General features: G+C 47.5%; 1 protein-coding gene across 18 annotated transcripts in view; it reads right to left on the minus strand.

The window, feature by feature from the left end:
• Positions 1 to 20,223, minus strand: part of Apbb2 (amyloid beta (A4) precursor protein-binding, family B, member 2) — a 320,340-nt gene extending 300,117 nt beyond the window's left edge. For 8 of the 18 annotated variants that reach the window (XM_030254081.1, XM_030254078.1, XM_006503691.4 and 5 more), the window contains exon 1: positions 19,727 to 20,222. The gene's annotated coding sequence lies outside the window, so the exon portion shown is untranslated. Of the gene's footprint in view, positions 1 to 19,726 lie in introns of all 18 variants that reach the window. The other 10 variants (XM_030254079.1, XM_006503690.4, XM_030254082.1 and 7 more) reach the window with 2 other exon arrangements.
• Positions 20,224 to 23,176: the final 2,953 nt, after the last annotated feature.

The following is a 23,176-nucleotide window of genomic DNA, read 5'->3' on the forward strand; positions in this document are numbered from 1 at the left end:
ACTCACATATATGTGTATGTGCATGTGTATGCTTGTATGTCTGTGTGTGCATATATATATATGTATATGTATATGTGTGTGTGTGTGTGTGTATATATATATTTTTTTTCTGAGACAAGGTCTCATTATGCTGTTGAGGTGAGGTTTGGTCTGTTGCTGTGTATTGTAATGCTGAGTGCAGGCCCCCAAGACCTGGCTGCCCTAGAGATGAAAGAGTCCTCCACAGGTAGACCCAAGTATGACCTTATGACCTTGCCCCCAAGTTAATTCTGATTGGTCAATAAAGATGCTGACAGCCGATAACTGGGCAGAAGAGACATAGGTGGAGTTTAGGGTTCCCATGCCTGCGATCAGAGGACACCACGAGCGGGCAAGAGAGAAGAAGGTGCAGAGAGGAGAAAGCACTGGGGTAAGAATCCTAAAATAATGGCCATGTGGGTTGGCTAATTGGTGTTAAGAACAGGCCAGACAAAACATGGCAAATTGTCTAATGAGATTATTAGCTGGGAAATAGACATAATAGCATAGCAGATAGGTATCTGCCCATCTGCCCAGCTCTTGTGCTGATTAAGGCTTATTATAAATATGAAGGTTTTGTGTGTGTGTGTGTGTGTGTGTTTTATCAAGGAACTAAATGGTCAAAAGGAGGGGTAGAAATCCTGGTTTGAGATTAAGTATTATTGCAACACTCTGCAGCCCAGGAAACCCTTAATTTGCAGAAGAATTAGGAGGTATGGCCTTGTTAGGTGTGTCAATGTGTGTGTGGGGGGGGGGGTGAGGTTTGAAAGACTCACCCCATTCCCAGGGTGCTTGCTCTCTGCCTCCTGTCTGAGGTGTGAGTCTCAGCTGTCACACCTTCACTTCACCATCATGGGCTCTAACTCTCTAAAACTGTAAGCCCAGTTTAACACTTTCTTTTATAAGTTGCTGGTTCATAAGTGTCTCAGCGCAGTAATAGAGAACAAACCAAGACAACCTTCATTGAGCCACAAGTACACACAGTGTCTCACCTCACCTGACTCCAACCTTTAAATTCTTCCTTTTGTTCTGGCCATTGAGATGTCGTCTTTGTATGTACTACAGCCAGAGAAAAAGATCTCAGGATTTTCCCTCCCGTTTTCATCTTCCTCCTTCATGGTGTGTGGCCAGCTGATGCTATCAGTAAAGAAGTACAGACTATAGAGAGGAAGCAGATCGTTCTGCCCCGCCCCATGTCTTAGAGCTTGCTCATCCAATGAGAGGATGGCTGGGCGTGGAGCACTCCAGTAAAGCCAGCACTGGAGAGGTTGATTGCTCGTCACTCAATTAATCTGCCTGTGATGATCCCAACTCTGTGGTCACTGATGATAAACTTTATCAAGGTGTTCGCACTTCCTCATAAGAGGTAACAACCCTGGAGTGCCACTCATGGCATTTCGGCACTGTAGATGCCGGGGAAAGCATCAGGTCTGATAGCCGCTATCAGCACGGAAAACGGAAAATAACAACTTTAGAATTGACATCCTGATAAGCATCAGCCTTCAAAGGGGGGGGGGGGGGAGTACTTAAGTATTTAAATAAATAGGTGTGACTCAAATTTGTCTTAATGGGAAGTCAGTGTCGCGCCTGGACATTTGCTGGACATCCGCTGTACTGTGAACTGTGAGAAATATCTTCACCATGAACTTGGTGGTCTGGTGCTCTCTGGACACCAGAAAAACAAAATATTTCTACAACAGGCTTTGGCCACTTAAGCAGATTTGAGGGAAATAATTATTAACCAACCCGCTACTCAGGGACTGTCTTTGAAAAGACCCAGTAAGCTGACCTCATAGAGAACTAGGAGGAAAAAACCCCAGTCAAACAGCACCTGGACGACAGGAACTGCCAAACTCACAGGAAGGAGCAGACGCCCCAAAAGCCAGACGAGCCACCGGTGAAGCAGATATCACAGGGTCTGAACATGTCCTAACATCACATTCTCACCCAAGCCCCAACTTCCATTCTTGTGTTCCCCGAATCATCTTGGCTCAAAAGCAAATGAAAGTACTCACAGGTGTTTCTAAAGGACAACCCAAATTGGTTTTGGAAGAAACAATATGACCTCCATTTTAAACAAACAAACAAATAACTGAAGTAACAGCTTTCCTTGGGAGAAAACATAGAATAGTTTAACAAGTAAATTCTTATTGCCACTCCACAGGAAATGCAATTTTCAGACCATGTTAAATTTATAGAACACTCCGCCTCTGCGGCTGCCAGCTAATCTCCCCTGGTAGCCAGGGCTCATCCTCTGTCATTATGCTGAGCACATCCTCGGGACACAATGTTCTGTGATTACAGAAATCCTTGATTTGTTTCTAGAGAAAACACCAAAACTACATTTTTTTTAAAAGTATATATTACCTTTCATAGACTGGAGAAATCTTCTTTGTTTCAAAACCCAAGTAGGGGCTCAGGGATAAAGTCCTTGCTGCTTACAAGCATGAAGAGCAGCGTTCACATCCCCAACACTCTTGCAAACAGCGCAGAGAGGCCTGGCTTGCCAAACTGGCTGAATCAGCAAGCTCTGGGTTCAACCACGAGGCCCTGCCTCAGTAGAGATCCAGGAAGACATCCGACGTTAAACTCTGGGCTCCACACACAGGCGTACCCACAGACATGAAAATGTGCATACACAGACACACATGCAAAATAAGCCAACAGGTAAATAATCTTAAATTTGAAAAATTAAGCCAGCAGAATGATTCAGATGGTGAAAGAGTTTACCACCAAGCCAGAGAGCCTGAAGTCCAAGACCCAGGACTCACATGATAGAGAAAACTGAGTCACAGGTTGTCTTCCTTCCTACCTACACACATAGACACACACAAAATAAATAAGTAAATATATATATATATATACTTTTAAATTAAAGAACAAGCAGCTCACGTTGCTAAAGAGGCTGAGGCAGAAATATTGCCATGAGCTTAGGGCCAGCCTGTGCTACACAGAGAATTGTAAGGCAGCCTGGGCAACAATGTGCAAAAGACTGGTGCGGGCATCATGCTGACCAAGTGTGACCCAAGATCAAACCCTAACCCACAAATCCTCCCAGCCTACCAAACTATGATCCATGGTACCACACTGACAGTCAATCATGGGGGAATAACAAACCCAATTAAAAAATAAAAAAATTAAAAAACCGAACCGGGTAACTGAATACAAAGTATAGTACAAACCTCTTTCTATGAGCCTTTTTAAAAAGATCTATCTTGGCCGGAGAAATGGTTCAAGATTAAGCACTGGCTGCTTGCCCAGAGAACTCAGGTTTGATTCCCAACACCCATCAGGCAGCTCACAACCATCTGTAACTCCAGCTGCGGGGAATCTGGTGCCCTCTCTGGTCACCATGGATAGGCTCAACACAAAAGCACTCCACAGACAAGGCATGCACACCCATACACACAAAACAGTAATAAATCATAAATAAGCCTTTAAAGAGAAAGAAAAAAACTTCCTTTTTTTTCCTAAATAAGGACCATCACTGGTAACCCAGTTACAAAAACGCACCCGATGACCATCTGAACAAGAAAAGAAAAACTCAAAAGAGAAGCTGAGTATGCTGGCCATGCTGATGGCTACTGCAGAGCACACATTTCACAGGCCCACCGCAGCCCCGCCCACCAGCCCCGCCCACCAGCTCCGCCTCCTGCCGGTATCTCATGGGTGGAGAAACTGCAGCTCTAGCTGCTCCTTCAAACCCAGATCATCTGCATCTAAAGCCCGGTCTGGATGAGTTTGAGTTTCCCCACAGAAGAAAGCTTTCTGACAGGACAGGAACTTGGTGTCCAGGTCAAGTGACAAGTGAGTACCATCCGTCCCCTCCCCAGCCCTTAGAGCTCCAGGCTGAGGTGCAGGCCACCCTGAGGTTTGGACATGCTCAAAGGAGCTTTGGTCCTGGGCAAGTTAACTCCTCCCCCAAATTTTAATTGCTTCACCCACTTTTAAGTGTATAGTTAGATGAATTATGCACATACACACTGCTGGGCCATTGTCACCAGCATCCATCCTCCGGACGTCTCTTCCAGATGAAACCTTGGTCCCACGGAACATCAGCTAGCAACCACACTCTAGCAACCACAGGTCTAGCTTCTGCCTCTGTGACCCGACTATCCCAGGTTAGTAAAACCGTAGGCCCTTTGTGTTTGGTTCATTTCAACTAGTCTGAGAGCCAGTCCCGGGAACATACCTTTCAGATGAAACACATAATAGTCATTTTACCCCCTTTCTCATTGCCAGAGCTCGGAAAGGAAGAAAGAGACAGAGGGGGAAACAAAGTCATCCACTATCCTTCCCAGAGACAGAGCCTATTTCTGAGTCTATCCTATCCCTCTCCTGCGGCTGGCTTTATGCAAACAAACTGTTAACAGTTACATCACCTTGAAACATTCACAGGGGACGTCCCATCCCATTCTTTAACATAAGCATCTATCAAGATGGCATAAGGCCAGGCATTTTGAAATTAATCCCAAGGTCAACATGAGGGAAAAATCAAGGTGCTGTAATGAAAGCCTGCACCCACCCAGTCTCCTATTACACCAGTGAAGGCTGCCTTAAGTTTCGCTCTGATAGCAGGAAACCGTTCTTGGCACGGCATTGTGGTATTGTCCAATAGCCAGCGCTGCAGAAAGAAGTCAATACATTCACAAACGTTCATCCAGGAACAAATGTTAAGCAAAACTTTATATAAACTCTGAATGCAGCCACCCAGCCCCACCCCCCACCCCCTTATCTCTCTCAAAGGGAAACAGCGTGGTCCTGTAGCTGTGAAAATCCTGCTTTCTTACAGGAATAAAAATAATAATGCCACAAATCAATGCGCTCTGGGTCTTTTTACTGTTCTTGTTGTTTTAATTGTTTCTTTCTTGCAATTCTCCCGTGGACCAAGGGAGGAAAAAAAAAAAAAAACAACAACAATGAAATTCCACTCCTTATTAAAAAAACAGCAGGACCTAGGCCTGGTAAAGTGAGGTGATTTACATGGAAGTAAAACCAGACGCAGCAGGAGATGACTTGGATCCACGAGACAGTGATACGCTAGTGGGTGGAATGCAGGACTTCCTGTATTTATTTTGGTAGAATTAACCTCCAGTTCTGGGAGTCATTTTTAGAAACTGACGCTGACCCCACGGCCATGACCTGCACAGTGGCAGTTCCGTCTCCCTCACACCATTGCTCACAGGTTTTTCTGCCCAAATCGGTATAATACACTCACTATGAAGGCAACAGGATTTTCCTCAGAGCTTTGCAACATGGAGACCCTGTCCCCGGTAACAGTCTACAGGACCATCATCCCTGAGAGTCCCTGTCTCTTCAGGAGCACAAAACTAGGGACCCAAGAGTACAACCCACCCAAATCTAAAGCCCTGAACTAAAGGAACCTCCCTGCCCTGCTCCTCCCAGCCCTGCTCCTCCCAGCAGTGCTCCTCTAAGAGGTGCTCCTCCCAGACCTGCTCCTCCCAGCCCTGCTCCTCCCTGCCCTGCTCCTCCCAGCAGTGCTCCTCTAAGAGGTGCTCCTCCCTGCCCTGCTCCTCCCAGCCCTGCTCCTCCCTGCCCTGCTCCTCCCAGCAGTGCTCCTCTAAGAGGTGCTCCTCCCAGACCTGCTCCTCCCAGACCTGCTCCTCTCAGACCTGCTCCTCCCAGCAGTGCTCCTCTAAGATGTGCTCCTCCCAGCCCTGCTCCTCCCAGTCCTGCTCCTCCCAGCAGTGCTCCTCTAAACAATGCTCCTCCCAGCCCTGCTCCTCCCCACCCCCCCACCACGTGCTCCTTCCTCCCAGCTCCTCCCTGCTCCTCCCTCCCTGCCCTGCTTAGATGTGTCTCTGGTTGTTCCCTCAAGCTCTGGCTCCTTTCCTTCTTTTCTAAGTAAATTCCCATTTCATCTTTCCGGAAACTACTCTAAGCAGAAGAGAATGCAGCACGGATCGGGGCCTCTTCACTCACCTGATAACTGAGTGAAATGTTCATTTATTCTTACCATGTCTCCCAGGCTGTCCTGGGCTCTTGATTCTCCCCCCCCCCCGCCCCCGCCCCCACGTGCTGGGATTACTTACAGGTATCAGGCTCTCTCTTAACTACCACACCTTAACATACGTTCTTTCTTTCTAAGACTCACCCCAGGATCCTCAAAAATAAACATTTTTAGCAAGCTCACCCCTACCTGACCCCTTCTGTGCTTGCTATAGCAAAGAACTGTAAGGAATCAGAAAATAAACCTCTTCAAAATGGCTGCCTAGATCGCCTATACTCTAACTTCAAGAAAGATCCAAACTAAGCATACCTCGACTAAAAGTCAATTCAAGAGCTGAGCATGATACATAGTAGCTAACTGCCTCTAATTCTGGCACACAGTAAGTCGAGGTCTGAAGTCTAAGAGTTTAACATAGTTAAGTTCAAGCCGACTTGGCTATGCAGCCCTGAGGAAGGGGGCTACCCCTTGCAGAGAAGGAGGGAGAGAGAACGAGGAGGAAGAGAAAATAGGAAGGAGAGAAGCAAGTGTGGTGTAGAAAAGACAGGTGGGGGAGTTATTTCTTAAATTTAGTGCTCCCCCTTGGAAACCCACAGGTTAGTCACCTCCCTTCTGCCTTCCCCTTAGTTGGCGGCGGACACCCAGAGCAATGTCTGCATACCTGAAAGTTGCAATGACTTCACAATTTCCACAATTCAAATCAAAACCTACAATCTGTTAAACCAAGTAAGGCCAAAGCACGTAAGAAATGGGTTTTTGTTGTTGTTGTTTTTGTTGTTGTTTCTATCATAGGTAGTTAGCCCAGCAAGGATTCGAATTTCCTGAGCCTTTCTTTCTCTTTCCTTACACTGCCATTCTCATCAGCTGAACTCCCACAGATGGGTCACAGTTACGATCAACACTGGGGATAGAAGACAGAAACCATCTTGGCCAAGAACGCTTGCTGGCATACCTGAGTTCTGGCAAGCCTCTTCGCAGAAGGAACTGACGGCCTTGCCCAGCTACTTTTGCTTTGCTCATGTGTTCCTCGGTGTGACACCAAGATTATCACTTCATTTCTAACTAGCATGTGCTAAGCAGCCTATTTTAGAAGTCCCGGAGGCGGTACCGAGCTCAGACCCAGACGGCAGGCACCATAACAAGGTGAGCACAATTGGTGTCCAAGGGATCTCTGAAGATGGTTTGTAAGCGAGACCCTTCTGAGCCAATCCGCTGGCCTGAAAGGGCTCCTCTCCATGTCACCCTGCTTCCTCATTTGTGTTTACTTGTGTATATATATATATATAATTTTTTTTAATTTACACTATATTCATTATGCATTTGCTTGTGTGTTCTTTTAAGTTTACACTGGGTGCACTCGTCAGACATGGTATGTGGAGCATAAACATACCAGGCTCTTGACATAGCCTTCATTTCCCGTCACTCAGGACCCAGAAAACTATCACCCAGTCACACCACCTGATCTAAATGGATCCTAGGCCCTGGGATCTCACCACCCCTCTCTTTCACAGCATTTCCTACCAAGAGGTTAGATCAGAAAAACAGAATCGCAGGCTTGGATAGAGACCTAACATCTCAAGTGGGCTAGTTTCAATCACGTTGGCTGAAGGACCTGCGAGGGTGGGCTCACCTTAAGCCAGGCTAAAGAGGCCGGTGGAATTAGTTCTTTAACGAAATACTGTACTTTTCCTTGCCACAAACCTCACCATTAATGCAGAGGCTTAGAGGCTGCGGCCGCATAGGGTCCTAAGTCAGCCCACGTTTCTGAATCATTCAAAACAAAGTTAATGTTTCCTTCTCCTCTTCTTCTTTTTGAACCTGCTTTTCTTAACACTTTGGGCTTCTCCGCAAACATTTCAGGCTTCCCTGTTTTCTCTAAAGCCTCTCTCCCCACCATGTGGCTGCCGGTCACCCAGGTGTCTGACCCACATGCCAGCTTACACGGCATGGCTGCTTCCTTCCCTTCCCTTCTCCATCCCCCTTCTCCAGGCAGCAGCTGACCTCTACAGCTTGCCTCCTCTGGGATTGTTTTTCTTTTATACTCTAATAAAATGGCTCCCGGGCTTCTATTTGAGCTCACTTTTCAATCCATTGATCAGTGCACCTATGAGCACTGAAAGGTGACCCAGACTTCCCCTATATCAAAGAGAGCATAGCATCTTACAACTCTTCATGGCCGCTCAAAGGGCCTACTATCAGGGGACTATGGGCAGAATAAACATTTTCTCAATAAACACATGGATACGTGAAGGAGATAGTTTAGTAGCCCTCCCTCTTGCCTGCACAAATGACGACTTAAGCATTTGGTTATATGGTCTAAGTTAAATATGGCTTAATTTCAATTCAGTGTGATCTGGTGGTTTGTTTTTAAATATAAGGACTATGTGTATGCAATTCTATTTGCTAAATTGAATGTCCTCTGCGTTTCTTTTGGACACAGTTTATTTCTACGTTAGTCACACTGGAGAAGTACAAGAAAACTATGTTCTAGAAACAGTAATGGCTTCTCTCCAAACCATTCTAGAATTTAGAACAACCAAAAAAAATGACTTATATGTAAACTCATACTGACCTCCTTAACATCACAGTATATTGCTTACAAATTCAGGGGTGGGGAGGAGGGGTAAGGAGGAGGGAGAGAGGGAAAGGAAACAGAAACAACAGATGCAGAAAATGTGTGCTTCCCAACACTGGAAATGCAAATAGAAAGGAATTCAGAACCATCCCACAAGGATCCACAGACTACGTACAGAAGCCAGGAAGAAATGCGGATGAAGATAAAGGGCTCAGGACTTAGGGTGTGAGATCCCCCAATGGGAGCACAGAGAAGAACCCCAGGCCCTGACCTGGGTGATCGTAGACACCAGTGGCTCTCCAGGTGTGAGCCCAGTCTAGCAGCTTAGATGCTACCTGGGAAATCCTGACAAATGCAGACTTGCATCAAGCCACACCACAGACCTGGGAACTCTAGGGCTACGACCAGTGAGATATGTTTTCACCAGCCCAGGGGTGATTCTGATGCACAGGGAGGTAGACACCAAGTAAGCAACTTCCTGTAGGAGGACTGATACCAGACAGATGAAAACCAGTCCACTCGGGATGGATGCAGCCAACAGAAGCCCTCTGTTCAATGCCAAAGAATGCATGGCACGCTGTACAAATGGTAGTGTGCAAGCCCAGGGCATGAGAGGGAAGGTAGATCACCAAGGGTGTTGGATTCAGTGCCAAGCAGCCTGCGGGCAGCAAGGAGTTCCTGGATGGGCAGAACGGACATGCCCACACCTGCAGAGCATTTTAGAAACAGCGCGGAGAAGAAACGGGCAAGCGACTTGGAGAATGACTGCAAACTCTGCAGAGAGTGGCGATGGTGGTGGGAAGAAAATGGAGGCTGTGGGGGACCGTCAGGGTTCCACACAGGGGCTGGAGACAAGAATTTAAACAGCAGAGATATAGGTAGCGGGACAGCTGTAGAAGACCTGACACACTGGAAACTCAACCAAAAGTAGGCACTGGTCAGAGGAGCAAGCAGAGTGCTTCTCTGCTGGTAATGTCATACTGTATTGTAGGCAGTTCCTGAGCTGTCAGCTTTTCTCTATAAATGAGAGTTCCAAGCAGACAGAGTGGCCATCCTGGTCAGGTTCATCACAGGGCATTGGGATCAGTCCCCAGCTTCTGGGAAGCCAAACAGAGATGCAAACTAAGAGGTCATTACTCTCATTCAGGAGAAGACAAGAGTTGTGGGGAAAGAGTTAGAAATAACCTCAGTGTGGTGATTTGAATGAGAACAGCCCCAAAGGCTCATATATTTTAATATTTGGTCCCCAGTTGGTGGAATTGTTTGGGAAAGATTAAGAGGTGTGGCCTTGTTGGAGGAGGTGTGTACCAGGGGTGGACTTTGAGGATTTAAAAGCCTACACCAGGCTCAGTGCTTGTCTATTTCTGTCCTTCTGTCTCTCTGTCTCTCCATTTATCTGTCTGTCTCTCTTTCCCTCTCCTTCTCCCTCTCTGTCTCCATCTTGCAGGTAAGATGTAAGCTCTTGGTCAATGCTCTAGCACCAGGCCTGCCTGCCTGCTATGCTCCTCACCATGATGATAATGGACTAACCCTCTAAACTGTAAGCCAGCCCCCAATTAAATGCCGCCTTTTATAAACTGTCTGTCATGGTGTCTCTTTACAGCAATAGAACAGTAGCTAAGACACTTGGTTTCTTACATTCTCTATAGTCTGTTGACAGCATCCAAAACCCAGAACTCCTATTATGAAAATTTAACAGTAAATCTGATCCATTGAATGGAGTCCACAAAGGCTCATTGCCCTGTAAGAGGGATCCAAATACTTTTAACAAAAGTAAAAATAAGATATAGTTCCAGGCCTCAAAGACACAGCCACCTAACTGAGATGACAAGACAGCTTTCCTCTGTTTCTATTTCTGGAGTAGCCGTAAAGCAGAAGATAGAGATGTTTCAGATCTCACTGAGAGAAGTCTGTGTCTTTGCTTTGATTTTCTGAAATGACTCCTGGCAGGCAGATAGTGTTGTGACCCAATTACTGGGTATTTTGGATGTAGTAGGCACTTAGCTGGGGGATAAGCTAGGGATGCAGAGGGAAGAGTTACGAGCAGGCACTACCACCTGCCTCCCTCCCGCCTCAGAATCTCATGGTGGAGGACGCCTTGGCAGTCAGGAAGCGCTACAGCAGCTCCCCCTGACCTGCTTCCTGCTTCCTCACCATTCCCGAAATAGATGGAGGAGCTAAGGCAGGTCATAAATATACTCCCAGCCCCCGAGGGGAAGGCCTGGCAAGGACATAAATTTGGGTCCCTGGGAAAAAGGGATGAAAGGCGAAGCTACTGAAAGCCTTAGACCCAAAGGGGTGGGAACAGTGGGAAATACTGACACAAGGAGTAGGGGAAACCTCCAGGCAGTTCTTATACCAAAGTACACCCAGGGGGCAATGCTACAACGTGTTCCCCATAGTCGAGCTCTCTGGTTGAAAAGGCAAACCTTAGCAAGCCAAGAGTAATGGTAACGGTTACGGTCTCACTGCCTGCCAAGTGGTGGTCTAAGCCCTTATCCTCTGTCGGCTCCTGAAGTCCTTAGATTCATGTTACATACACACCTCTAGCTTTCTCGTTTGCAGGTGAGACATTACATAATTATGGTGTTCAACTAGAATTCTGCCATTGGTGGACACGTGGTGACTCCATGACAGGGCAACACCAGAACCCTAAGAGTAGAATTTTTTAACACCAAGCTCTGATAATCTCTGCAGAGCAGGTTGCCCTGTGCACTGTACACTGGCCAACAGCATCTCTAATCTCTATGTGCAAAAGCCATGAGTCAAGCTAAAATGTCTCCGGGTCAAATGGGCCCTGTAGGGCAAAAGTGTCCTGTCCCTCCTGCAACCCCCAAATGCAAAAGCAGATACTGCAGAGATTTGAATGGCCACGCTCCTACTTCCACGGGTGCTGGCAGCGGAGACAGGCTTTGAAAGTTCCAGGGAGTTGAGCGTGGGGCAGGAGCCACTTGCCACACAGCTCCTCTTCCACGCAGCAACCTCACTTCTGAAAAGAAGAAACAGCTTCCTTCCTCGCCACTCCCGCAAAGCCCACACAGGCCTCCATCAAAGCACCTTACCCCCAGTGCTCTGGCACAGTGCTTGGTACCAACTATGTACGCAATTAACATCTGCTGCACAAAAGAGTGGGCATGTGGAGCTGAGGTTTCTGGGAGTCACCGCATGAACGTCTCTCTTCACTAATGACCTAGACAAACATATATGAAACTTGTTTCTTGGGGAGGATCTGAAAAGTTCTGTACCGACAGTGGGAGAGTCGGGCTGAGCAGTGCCCCCCATGGTATCTCAGCCCCAGTAACTGAGCATTCTCATCAGGCCTCAGCCAAGTCCATCTGCAAATTACATTGCAGTAGCTCACCAAAAATGAAGCAACCCAGGAAACCTAACTTGTGCTAGGTTTCTCCTTTTACCTACAGATGGTACTGTCCAACTATACACAGTGCTTCCACCTACAGACAGAACTGCCCAGGCATACTCAGTACTTCCACCTACAGACAGTACTGCCCATCTATAAACAGTACTTCTACCTACAGACAGTACTGCCCAGTCATACACAGTCTTCCACCTACAGACAGTACTGCCCAACTATAAACAGTACTTCCACCTATAGTCAGTACTGTCCAGCCATACACAGTACTTCCACCTACAAAGAGTACTGCCCAGCCATACACAGTACTTCCACCTACAGAGAGTACTGCCCAGCCATACACAGTACTTTCAACTATAGACAGTACTGCCCATCTATACACAGTACTTTCAGACAGTACTGTAGCTATACATGGTACTTCTACCCAGAGACAATACTGCCCATCTATACACAGTACTTCTACCTAGAGACAGTACTGTAGCTATGCACAGTACTTCTACCTACAGACAGCACTGCCCAGCCATATACAGTATTTCAACGACAGACAGTAAGTACTTCAGCTAAACACAGTACTTCCACTTACAGACAGCACTGCACAACAATACAAGATACTCAATGTAGAAGGTAGCCTGGCGTTTGCCTAGAACAAGTCTACTGAACAAACTAAACAAAGACCCTCAAGTTAAGAACACAGTCAGCAGCAAAGAACAAGCATGATGCTCAGGGAAACACACCATCTCCCGTGGTTTCAGGCCAAGGCCCCAGGAGTCAGAACCTCAGACCAGCCTTGAGCCTGCTAGGGTGGCCCTGAAATCCTTATCCAGTGGCTCAGCTTCCCGGTACCTGCATGCGACGACAACTCACCAGATCCCCCTTATTTTATACAGAAGCAATCTATCCTGGGAAATGCCCAGAGAGTCAACAGAGCAACTCCTAGTTTCCAATGTCTGGAAAAATCATGTGAAAAAAAAAAAATGCACTTGGGAGCCAAAATAGCGGTGCCACCATCAGGCAGATGCCAGTTAACTGTGTGCTTTGAAATCAAATAGGAGGTAACATTTTTACCTTTTCCCCAAACACTGAGCTAAAGGAAGTTTAATGGTATGGTGACAAGAAGACAAGTCTTGTGTAGGGCCTGGACGAGGCCTCTAACTTTTCTAAGGCACGGCGAACTGTCAAATGGGAAATGAGGCTATACCCCAAAGAGTTAAATGAAATGCTTCCTGTAGAGCTGCAGGCACACAGTTGGCTCCTAATAAATAAATGTTATCTCTTCATCCTGTCACTTGGCAACCAGTGGTTTCCTCGGTATTTACTGAAGGTCCAGGACAACAGGATGGCCACTGTACAGCCTATTAGAAAAGACCTTAGCTTTCTTACCTCTAAAATAGGAACAGGGTTTCCTGAGGGTTAGATGGTGCAACAGCCATGGAGCTCTGAGCTCAAAGGACTTCATGGTAAGGTTGATATTATTAGGATCAGTGAGATGATTAAGCACAGATTTTATAGACATGTTTGCATGTGTTCTCATATGTAACAAACATAGGTTATGTACATACATAGGTTAGAGGTCAATGGTGTTCACGTTCCTCAAATTATTCTCTCATTCTCTCTCTCCCTCTCCTTTTTTGAGACAGGGTTTCTCTGTGTAGCCCTGGCTGTCCTAGAACTCACTCTGTAGAGTGAGTTCAAAGCTGGCCTTGAACTCAGAAATCCACCTGTCTCTGCTTCCCTGAGTGCTAGGAATAAAGGTGTGTGTGCAACCACCACCCAGATCTCTTCCTTATTTTTAAAGACAGGGTCTCTCTCATTGACCCTGAAGTTCACCTAGTTAGCTAGAGATTGGCTGGCCTGCAAGCCCCAAAGATCTTCCTGCCTCTCCAGAGCTGGGGTTATAGGCACAATGCCTAGCTTGTTCACAGGTGCTGGGAATTGAACGTTGGTCCTTATGCTTGTCTGGCAAGTGCTTTAGTGACTGATACATCTCCTTAGTGGTAAGCTTAACAGACTTCTTAAAGTGTTGCCTGAAACACATTCTTTACTATGTTAAACTATTATTTCAAACCAAAGGTTTTTTTTTTCTTCCCCTGCCTCCCATCAACCCAACAGTAACCCCACCACCACCAAAAAAACAAAACAAAACAAAATAAAAAAAGGGTGAAAAGCAGCCATTTCCAGGAGCCAACCGTTCTTAAGCTCCCCCTAAGCATCTCAGGTCCATCCACGATAGCGTGGGAGGCCACATGAAGAAGACTATTAAGCAATTCATGATCCAATGGTCTTGCTTCCAACAGCAATTCCTAGAATCACCATCTCCAAATTGCAAAAGCATGTTGCTCTGCCAAGAAAGAGATCTCCATGCAAACAAACAAATGCCAAGATACAACTCCAGGCCTGCCTGCTGACTTCACATTGCCACCGTTAGCCCTGTCTGCTTTCCCGGGCCCTCGTCCTTCATCCTGGCATCCTGCTGGCCATTCTTGGGCTATAATTCAAAAATGCTCACCCAAGTTCCCAGAGCACTTTCAAAATGAATTCTTTCACAGCTCCTGAGACTCTGGGTCACTCTACATTCCTGGAAGGCCCAGGGGGCCTTAGCAGCCCACCCACAAGCTCTGTGTGTTGGTCTGGCTTTGCTACTAACTCAATCCCAAGGGCAAAAGTGTACATCTCAGAACCAGATTCTCAGACTTAGCAATTTCATGGACCATTAAGCTGCCAAATGAAAATATTTCCACCCCTTCAGAGAAGATTTTTACCCCAAAATTGGAAGGGCATAATCTCAAAGAAAGGGGCAGCTCTCCTCATTTGAACACCAATAAAATCCTGGCTTTAACATCACCGTTATCACTGCAGTAAAGACAATGAAAATGTCACCAATAGACTCTCAGCCCTAGGGGCCCGCACTGTGCTCTGCATAGACACAAACCGTTCACTTCTGCAATGCCTACAAATGGAGATCTGTTTTCCAAGGTGGTGGACTGGGCATGCTACATCCCGTCCCATCTTCCATGCCAAGCCTTCCTTCCCCAGCAGAAGAACTCTTCCTCTTCAGAACTCTACAAAGTCGGCCCAGTTGCATCCTCTAAAGCACACTCCTCCTAGCTTAGTTCAAAAGTCTGCATTTTTTTTAAGTCAACTAAAAATAACAAACCACACTTCCTCCCACTCCAAGCATTCCTGAAGCAGGCTTGCCGATATAGCTCAAGTTCAGAAACTTCAGGTACTGCCCCACAAGGCAAAATCCTGCAGCATCCACAAGAGGAAAAGGACACAATGGCTAACCTAACACTCTCAAGTCATTAACATAAAGAAAACATTTCAGGCCAATTTCACCCCATTATTCTGCTCTATGCTCTCTCTCCTTTGTCTCGGTGAACTCATGCATTCTATACATCCTATATACCAGGAAGTTATACATTGTCACTTTTTCCTTTAGTTCTGTTTTGTTTTGTTTTGTCCCTATCTTTTGTTGTTAGTTGGTCAGTTAGTGAGTTGGTCAGTGTGCTGACCTCCTAGGCCTTTAATTAGATCCAGGCTCGCTAGGTTTGACCACATGGTGATGTCTTACCTCCTCTCCCTACCTTTTCCGTTCTCACCGCCTGACCTCTTTCCATGTTTGCAATTCTTGCCTTGCTCCTTGCAGGCATTCTGAATCCTCCAGGCCAGAGGCCAGAGGCCCTGATGTCACTGCTCTCGCTGTTCCTTAAGTGCTGCAGTAACTCTGGCTACCTTCTCCTGCCTCACTTAAAGACTAACGGTGCAGAGTTTTGTGAGCATCCTGAAAGCAATGTATGCACAACCCAGAATGGAACAGGCGCCCTGTACCCTCGGCCCCATCACCATCTAGCTGGTACTTCTGCTACTGCAGCAGCAGACCATAAACACCTACACAGCCAAGGAAGATGCTCACATCAAATGACAGCGGCAACCAATTCCTATGACCAAGAGTTGCACCTCTCGTTAAGGGCAGAAACCGAAGCATAACACATAGGGAAGCTCTGCTAAAGTTCTACAAGGTAGAGACCAGCAACCAAGTCACAGAAGGCCTCCCCTGCAACTGGTAGAGTCTTCTACATGGGCTGGGAGCCTAAAAGCAGAAAGTCTCTCTTCAGAGGATGCTAAAAAAAAAAAAAAATTCCAAAGTCTGATAGCCAAGCCTAATACCGGCTCTGCCTCCTACCCAGTAGAACACAGGTTCAGAGTTCAGTGATAACAATTATTTTGTAGTAAAAGAAAAACTCAATGGGAGGCAGGAACTGACCAAGAAGGAAGGGTGTTAAGGCAAACCGAGGGCAGGACAGGCTCTGAGATGTACAAAATCAGCCTTAGCTAAGTTCTATGCCAAGCCTTCCTTCCCCAGCAGAGGAACTCGCCCTTCCTTTTCAGAACTATGTGCTAAATGAACCCCTCCCTCCTTGAATGGCTGTATTATAGGCCTCTGGACCAGGCCAAGGACTCAGTAAACCAACCAGAGGGCATATCCTATTGCAAATCTCATTCTACTGAGCTTCCAGGAAGTGAACTAACTTCTCCAGGTCACAGAGTGAGCTGGACTAACGGAGGAGCAGGGTACAGGAGCAAAGCCGTTGGAGTTGCTGCTTGGTGAGCTTTCTATCACATCCTACCAGACCCTTAATGATGGAGCCTGCCACTCTGCCTCAGACAAGCCATTACAGCTACAAAGCACACCACTGACACATGTTATTACGCATAGTGTGCACCAATGACACTTGATGGGCAATTCTGGCTTATCATCCCTAGATTTAATTCTTTTTTGCTAGTACTACAACACCACTGAAAATAAATAAACACAAAGCAGGTTTTAAAACTCGGGACAGAGGCTTCTTACAAGCATTCCAGTCACTCGCAAGGCACGCTCTTCTACTCAGACCTAATCCTAAACAACAAATCAAAGATGTCTCAGAAGAGAATGCGAGAATGCTTAGGGAATAGTAATGGGACACATTGAAATATTCTCCTCCTATGAGAGGAAACTTCACAGTGAGATTGTTATTGGGGTCTGAAGTCTCCACCTCATAAAGGGGTTTTCCTTGGGTGGGTGGCATTTATGTCAACGTACCATAAGCAAAGGAAACATGAGAAGATAGGGAGATGGCTCCATTGGCAGAGTACTTGCCCTGTAAAGCTGAGGGCCTGGTTTAACTCCCCAAGACCTTCATTAAAGCCCGGCATGATAATACAGTATTCCTTCTGCAAGATGAAAAGGTAAAGACAGGATTTTCCTCCAAGGTTCTCAAGGCCAGTTAGCCTAGTATGCAGAACAGTCAACAATAAAGGCCAAACTTGGCCTCAAAAACGGTGAAGGTTAGCAGGACCGACACCAAAGCATCCTCTGACCATCGAATGTGCATATGACAAGTACACGCACATATGCAGGCATGCCCACATACATCACATACAAGACACTGCATGTAAAGAGCGGAATATCAGTTTTGTCAGGAAACAGCCATTGATCAGATCCTAGATTTCTTAACCCAGGCAAGGAAAGTATCATCCACATAATCAATAATAACTTAATACAATGTTTTTCTAAAACTCATTCCCGTTAGTGTAGCGAGTAGCTATAAAACACTGTGGTATGTCTCTGGGATACATAAGGAATTATATCACAAAGGTACTGTCTATTTTAAAGTTGTGGATAGAAAGATAGTAAGATTCCATTTTTCTTAGATAAATTTAGATAGCCACTAATCAGGGTAAGCAACAAGAAGAACACAATTCTAGTACTCATGGGAAGGGTTTCAAGTGTTGGTTCCTGCTCCAACAGAAAAAGAATCCAATATTTGTTTGCTGTTTCTCCTCTGGCAGGAAAAGCCCTCAGAAAATAGAAACATGACATACAAAATAACTGTTCTAAAATATTGTTTGCACATGTGTTCTTGTAATATTTGTCTTTTCCGAGATAATGTTGTAGCCTGTGTTCATATTACTGAAACTAATGTAAAGTATTACTCTGTTACATTATAGCTCTTCCAGCTTTCAACTACCTCTTTACAAAGGTTCAGACTGCAGGATTCTACCCAGCTCCTTAAAGGTGAATAGTTTAAAGTATCCATTTGGGGAAGAAGTAACAGTGTCAGAGGACAGCAACCACACTTGAACCAGAATAGGGTCCCAACCTGAGTCCTTAGGGTCCCAACCTGAGTCCTTTCTCAAAGCCTGGCACATGGCTTTCTGTTTCTGGGAACTTTCCGAAGGTATCTACAAACCTAACATAACAAGTTCAAAAGGACAGTGGCAGACCTCTTGCATCTGCGACATCCCCTACCCCACCCCCACACTCCACAGATGGGACCACTCCCCACCCCAGCCACCCTTGTTCCCACCACATTTCTGCCTGCCTTGGGGGTGGGGGGGTGCCCATCCTCAGGACAAATACTATCTTCCCAAACAGATGCCATTTCTAAGATTCTGTTAAGACTCTCCAAATTCGGAGAAACCCTGAAACAAGACAAAGCCTAACTTCATAAAGAAATGCCCCCTCCCAGAGTCCTGTCTCCGCAAGGTCAGCCATAAGAATTCAGGTACTACTACCATGGCCATTTCAGGGAAGGATCTGTAGTATCATAACAAGAAAGAAAATTTAGATTTAAGGTACCAAATCCTAAAACAACAGACCAGCTGTCATAATTTATTCTGAAATCGGTAAAATGAAGAAACAAATAACAAAAAGGGCCAGCCTCACAAAGTTTATTTCTTGATATCAAAATGATATTGTTGTTATCGTTTTATGACTTTCATTTAAGACACTGAGCACAAAGCAAAGTCAGGGACAAGACTTTTTAAAACTGCTCCCTCTAAGAGCCCTCTGGGCTTCAGACACTGACCTAATTCTCTCTTCATGTGAGCCCTCTCAAATCACTCAGTCCATCCCCAAGCGATCAGAACAGTCGTGGCTGTGCAGAATCTTGCTACAAAACGGTCCCAATTCTTCATCTGATTTCTCCAGCTTTTTTTTTTCTTTATGCCCCACACTCCCTTGGCCTTTGGGGCCTGACCTCCTGTTTTCAGACCTCTCCATCAATGGAGAGACTACCTATCATTGTTTCTACGGGACTCCCGCATCCTCCCTCCGCCCAGCTAGTTTTCGTCGCACAAATGTCATTTCTGGCGTCTGAGCCACCATTCCTCCCAGGGAGCAGCAGTGGGGCGTTCGGGACCCCGATGACCGGCTTCCCTGATCCGGCCCTCGGCACACAGCCATTTTCTAGTTAAAAACGCTCTCGGCGTTGCAGAGGGGACAGGAACTTTGCCCTCTCCTCCTTTCTGCAGAGCTGGGTTCTCTGCACCCCGGGAGACGCTGGCCAGGTCTCTGAGTCTCCCGCAAGAGCGCGCCGCCCGGCAGGCAGGCCGGCCCCAGGGCAAGGGGGCGTGCGCTACCGGTCGCCCGCGCCCACCCGCACTTTGCCCTCCGCAGTCTCCGCCCGGGCACAGCCCTGCGACCCGGTGTCCTCGCCCGGCCCTGCCGAACCCCAGCTCTGGGTGGGAGTGAGGGAGTAATGGGAGTGACGGAGCGAGCCCGCAGCCAGAGCGCCGGCCCTGCAGCGCGGGCGCGGGGCGAGCGGGACTCCGCAGCGGACGCCTGCTGCAGATGCGACGGCAGCTGCTGCAGCTGGGGCTGCGGCTGGGCGACCGGCGGTGACCGCCAGAAACCGAGCAGCAGCCGCGAGGGCACAAGCAGCCAAGCTCGCCGGCTGCCCGGCACCCCCGGCGCACTCCGGGCCATCCCTCGGATCCCCGGGCTGAAGGCATGGAAGGAAGCGGGGCTCACCAGCGCTGCGCGGCGTTCGATCGGCTCCGGACCCGGCTCCCAGGTCTCGCAGTCCGCTGAGCACCCGGATCAGCTGCGGGCTGCAGCACGCGAGCTTCCTACTTAGAGCAGCACTGGCTCCGGCGACTGAGCATGCCCAGTGCGGCTCCGCGAGGCCCGCGCAGGGAGCAGCGGCAGCGAGATTCCACTTCTCCAGGCTTTGGCGGCGGCTGCGCGAGGAAAGGCTTGGAGGGGCCTGGCGGAGCCGGGCGAACCCAGCAAGGCGGGGCCGGGGGCGGAGGCCGCGGCGGAAGGGGGCGGGCCGCGCTCCCAGGGCGACCCCTGCAGGTGGAGGCGGCCGAGCTGCGGCACAGCAGGGAGGCAAGGGGCGCCAGGGTGACACCCAGAGGCTGGGGGTTGCGGGGCAGCCCGGGTATCCCCTCCAGGTGGCCTAGCGTCTGTCTGCACCAAAAGGCAGTTTGGGAAACTCTTCTCTCACGCGTCTGCGTTCCTGTAGAATGGAAAAATACCCCAAGATGAGAGCTGTCCACAGCCTTCCAGGCTAACTGAATGTTAAAAGGTGAAACTTTCTCCTGCCTTCTGCCTCCTTCATCCCCCATGGCTAGACATATGCCACACAGGAACATTCCTGCCCTGGAAAATCACAGCGAGATAACGCCATGCAAGAAATATGCCTGCGAACAAGGAAAAGCATTATCTACTTGCTACCTGTTCGTTAGGCATTAAGTGGATTTACTGCAGGCACCTGGAAGTCCTTGATTTGTTTCTCCATCAAGCCAAGGGGTGTTAAACTGATGCCTAAGTCAGACTCATCTGGGAAGGTTGCTGAAGCAGCATGCTAGGCGCGTTTCCAGGGGTTGGATGAGTCGTTGTGCCGTGCTGCACAAGCGCCTGTAAGTATCAAATCCCAGGTACTGATGCGGTTGCCATCCGAGGACTAGTCATGGGGACTCTGCTATACACAGACCATGCTACCTACCATCTCCTCTAGAAAGGTAATTCTGAAAATAATTATAACTACTAAGTAATGGCTCTTTGACAACGCACTCCTCAATCAGATAATAAACTCAGACTCATCCTCCCTACAGTGAAGATGGGCATTATTCCTTTTTTTCTTCACACAGCATGAGTTTATTGAGGTTCCACAAGATCCCCTTACTAAGACCTGTAAGCAAATCGCAGCCCCTGCCTTCATGTTTACAGCCCAGCAGTAACTGACGTCCATTGAATAGTTTCTATGAAATGCCATTTCTGCCATCTCCATACACAAGGTGTTGACATGTAAAAGTGTTGGGTTATCAGGAATGGAGAGAACGCCGTGTGTTGGTGGTCTCTTGTAATCTATAGCCTCTTCTATAATCAATATTTCCCTCAGACTCCGCGGAAGGCCAATAGTACTGCTACAGAAAAATCTCCATAAATCTATGCAGGTTCACTCTTGGAACTGAACCTCTGCATCCCAAGACTGGCCCAACGAATCCTGCGAACCATGAAGAGTCAAAAACCAGGGTTCAAATGCCAACTTGGGAAAAGCAAACTGTAGAGGGCCTTGAGACACAGGCTACTGTGTCCTTCAAGCCCAGACAGAGGAGGAAATGAACCCAAGCCCACCCTGCGAATCCTTCATCGCGGCGATCTCAGCAGGCTACCACACCAACTTGCACCTTGATCTCCCAGCCCGCCAACGTCCAGAGCCTACCCTACCACCCGATTCTCCCGGGCTCCCGGGTCGAACCGCGCCTGCCCCCTCCAGGCGGTCTACTCGGACGCGCAGGAAAACCCGCGCTGGAGTCAGCCGCGGCGGCGGGGCGGGGCGCGCAGGCGCGGTGGGCTCCAGGTTGGGCGGAGGAGGCGCCCTGCTCCACACCTGATGCAATCACCCTTCCGGAAACCGGCAGGGTCTCCAGGATCACCGCGGAAACGCTTCCTTGCCTGCTCCCGCCTCTGCGTCCCAGCCCGGTCGCCTGCTTCCTAGGCTCATTCCCTTGGCGGCCTGCGGGAGGAGTCGGGAAGTCACCTCCTTGCCAGCTGAATACTTAGATGTCCCGATTGTGAGGGGCCGGCTACAGAGCATCCTGCAGTTGTTGGAGGAAACTCCCTCGGTTATTTCCAGGGAGGACTGACGGGACTGGAACACTGGTTTTGAACTCTTCTTTGCTTCCTTCCTGCATCCTATCCATAATTTCTTCTCTGTTCCTGAAAGGGACGGTTTAAGGTGGAATGGATTGCCAGGTTCCCTGGCTAGCTAAGTATGTAACCGCGCCTTAGCTGGGCTGGAGAATGCCTGGCACCACACACTCAAGTTATAAATAAGTAATTGGCTTCCCTATACCTCATCGTTTAAGATCACAAAGAAAATCATTTCTCATTTTACCACCTTATGCAATTTTGATAGCTATTGTGATGTTGGGTTTTTTCCCCTTAGTGCTGACGCACACACGAACTGTTTTCTTAGGAAATGAACTATTCCAAGAATATCCTGAGCACTTGTTTTTATCAAGTATCAAGTAAACAATGGGTCCAGCACATTAAAAATTACCTCCTGTAAATTCCCATAAGATCAAAAGCCCTACTAAGTGGAGGTATGGGTGTTTCAGGGAATTTTAGTGGAAAGAACACTTACAAGAATGTTATAAAACCAACGCTACACCAAGTCTTTAGATTCTGTATGCTCTTTACTTCATACCCCAGAGATATCAATGGCTTCCTTAAAGAAGACAAATCGATCTATTGTGTCAGCACCACAGAGGCTGAGGCAGGAGGACAGTGAATTCAAGACTAGCCTGGACTTTACTGTCAAAAAGAACAAAAGCAAACCTGAGTGGCACTGGATAGGGAACTCCTGCCTCAGCCAGGAGTGGATTCCCAATCCACTCAAACCAGTGCAGCCACCACCACTGCTGGTTTTGAATTCACAAGTTAAATGTATAAACCAAAGGAGACCCTGTTACTGGTTTCTTCTTAGGAAGTCCATTAAGCTTTGAACATCCTTGACCAACAACCAATTGAACCACTGCTAAGATAGACCAACACTAGGCACTAAGTATGTCAGTCAAATGGCAAAAGGGTTTTGTGTGGCATCAAGAAGTGTTTGGGGGTGGGGGTGGGGGGCTGGAGAGATGGCTCAGTGGTTAAGAGCGCTGACTGCTCTTCTAGGGGTTCTGAGTTTAATTCCCACCACCTGTAATGAAATCCAATTCCCTCTTCTGATGTGTCTGGAGAGAGTAAGAGTGTATAAACAAACAAACAAACAAATAAATATTTAGAAAGGTGTTTTGTGCCGACATTTAGGGCTAAAAGTACTTTTATTTGGTCATCTGTTGTAAGAGCTGTTTAAGGTGAAACCCGGGGAAATTTAATGATCGAAACAAAATATCTGAGTCCTCATTTGCTTTAGTAATAATTCCAAATACATTTCCAGTATGGAAACTAAAAGCTAAAGCTTGGTGT

The sequence above is a fragment of the Mus musculus genome, chromosome 5 (genome assembly GCF_000001635.26).
Source record: "Mus musculus strain C57BL/6J chromosome 5, GRCm38.p6 C57BL/6J".
Lineage (NCBI taxonomy): Eukaryota > Metazoa > Chordata > Mammalia > Rodentia > Muridae > Mus > Mus musculus.